Raw genomic sequence first — 3,041 nt, forward strand, 5'->3', positions numbered from 1 at the left:
TGACCAGCCCAGCAGGGAGCTGAGTGATAACACAGGATTTATCAGCCCATCAAGAAAACAAAAGCCTCTCTCATTAGTTAGACATGGTTCTTGGGGTGAGTCTGGTATTTTTTATTAGACCAACTTAAATAGTTGGAAAATAATTTTAAGCAAGCTTTTGGGTTAAAAAACCCTTTGTTCAGACTACACCCCTCTCTCAATAGTTCAAGCTCTTCCAACAACCATTTCATAGAAGGGGAGGGACATTACCAGCTGACCTTTTGATTAGTTCCAAAAAGCCCTAAGGGGACACTGTCCTGTCTGCCTTACCCAGATACCTCTCAGCATTAGTTAGCATACAACATGCTGGCTACAGTCCATGCTGTGGGACAGGGGAGTGGGTAATCCCTGCTTGAGCGGGGAGTGGGGTGGGGAGGGAGGGGACACGGGGGAAGCCAGGCAGATGCTGCTGTGCCTGCAGTCTCTGCTGGAGCTCCAGCCAGAGTAGAGGGGTGGGGCCAGCTCTGCTAGGGAGTAGAGAGCCCCACCCACAGCTGCAAAGTATCTGGGATGCTGGGGGACTCTGGTTTAAGTTAAACCAGGAAGAAGTCTGAAACAGATATTGCATAAACCAGTTTGACCTAAATCAGTTAGGTCTGATATTATATCTGATATTACATTCAACCAAGTTTATCTTAAACCAGTTTCAGCAATTTTGAACTTACATTCTGTTACAGGTTTAAACCAGTTTCTGATCACTTAAACCAGTTTGTGTAATGTCTGTCCCTAGCCTATATGATTTGTTTTTTTTTTCCCAGTTGCAAGATTGCAAACCCCACTCCCAAAAGGAGCACTTCTATGGGCAAAGAGAGGGATTTCCAGTAGCAAAGGTAAGGGGTTGGGACAGGACTTCTGGTCCCAAGATGGCGATCAGGGGATGGGGCACCTGTTAAGGGGCAGGACTACCCTTGCAGTCCTTGACAGCTCACCAAATCTCATTAAATGGCCCTTCAGCCAAAATAATTGCCCACTCTTGCTCTAGAGACATGTGACATGTTTTACACAGCCAAAAATATTAATTTGTTTGAGAGTTTCACAAAAAGGTGAAGACAAATAAAATATCACTGCAGAAGCAGAGCAGATTATTTCTTTTCTAAAGAAAAAACCTACGGGGGAAAAAAAACTTCATCTTTAATTCCCCTCCTTCAGGAAACAAGGGTGAAATTCAGGCAAAGTTAAAAGCATACTCCATTATCTGCTTTGGTTGTCTATGTAATCTATCCAATGGTTACCACTAGAGATTTTTTCTTCTATTCTTCCAGTGAGCAGAAGTGGACAGCACCATGAGACATGTATTGGTGAGATCAACCAGTGGCTTCAGAGCTGGCGTTACCAGGCAGGCCTTGGGTTCTTGGACCATGAGCCACATTTTCACACAGAGGACATGCTTGGGTGGGATGGGCTTCATCATTCCCTGAAAGGTAAGGATGTTTTTTCTTCCAGGCTGGCTGATTTCATATGGCAAGCTTTAAACTAGGTTTGCTGGGGGACAGGGACACAGAGGAACATGAGGACACTTCACTGTCAAGCCAGGTGACATGCACAAGTAGTACTCAGGTAAGTGACAGGGGCCAGAGCAGGCTTAGGAACAAGGGGGCGGGACATGCATCCACAGGAGGCCTCAAATGCCTCTACACAAATGCTCAAAGCATGGGGAATAAGCAGGACAAAAACCCAGACCTAGTGGGGCTCATGGAAACCTGGTAAGATTCTACCCACAACTGGGCAGTGGACATTGAGGGCTACAGGCTGTACAGGTGGGACAGAGCAGGTCACCCTCCGCTCAGTCCATGGAAAAATCCTGGATCAGGTCCTCAAAGAATCTATTTCTAAGCACTTGGAGGAAAAGAAGGTGATTAAGAACAGTCAGCATGGATTCACCAAGGATAAGTAATGCCTGGTCAACCTGATTGATTTCTATGATGAGATGACCAGCTCTGTGGATCCAGGGAGAGCAGTGGACATGATATCCCTTGACTTTAGCAAGGCTTTTGATACAGTCTTCAACAACATTCTTGCAACCAAGCTATGAAAGTATGAGTTGGATGAATGGACTAACAAAATTAGTTGTTTTCCAAAAGTAAGGGTTTACTCAAAATATACTTGTAAGGAGTGCTTACCCAGAAGATCTTCAGTCACTAGAGCCAGATTTAAACATAGGAATCATAGGAAAGTAGGGCTGGACGATCATTTGATCTTCCTTGTGAGATAATTTAATCAAGCCCCCTATTCAAGGAAGAGTTATCCCTGAGTAAATAATTCCAACCAAGTGTCCATCTAACCTGTTCTTAAAAACTTCCAGAGATGGAGATTCCACAATTTATATAGCCATCCTGTCCCAATGCTTAACCACCCTCCTAGTTAGAAAGTTCTTTTTAACTTCCAGTGTAAATTTCCTCTTGCTGTCTGAAGCCATTGCTTCTAGTCCTGTGGTCACAACAAATATTCTATCACCCTTCAGGCATTTGAAGACTGCTATTAAATTCCTCCTCAGTTTTCTCTTTTTCAGACTAAACCATCCCAATTCTTTCTACCTCTCCTTATAAATCATGCTTCCCAGAATTCTAACCAGTTTTGCCATTCTTCACAGGACTCCTTGTAATCTGTCCACATCCTCCTTGAAGTGCAGGGCCTAAAACTGGACACAGTACTGCAATCAGGCCTTATCATTGCTAAATACAGCAGAAGAATCACTTCCCTTGATTTGCAAGCAATTAATGGAAGTATTGCTACAGGTCAGTAAGCTCCTTGTTTAGCAATAAGAGCACATTGTTGGCTTATAGTCCATTGTAATCCCACACTTCCTCTCTGAAGTACTGCAGGCTATCCAATCTTTCCTTCATCTGTATTTGTGCATACAGTTATTCTGTTCCGAATGCAGCAGTATCCACTTGTCTTTGCTGAATTTCATCGTATTGATTTTAGACCATTCCTCCAGTTTTCAAAGAGATTCTGGATCCCAGTTCTACCCTCCAGAGTAAAAGGTTTCCAGTTCCACCCAA

Source organism: Crocodylus porosus, unplaced genomic scaffold, assembly GCF_001723895.1.
Source record: "Crocodylus porosus isolate Cpor-Errol unplaced genomic scaffold, CroPor_comp1, whole genome shotgun sequence".
Lineage (NCBI taxonomy): Eukaryota > Metazoa > Chordata > Crocodylia > Crocodylidae > Crocodylus > Crocodylus porosus.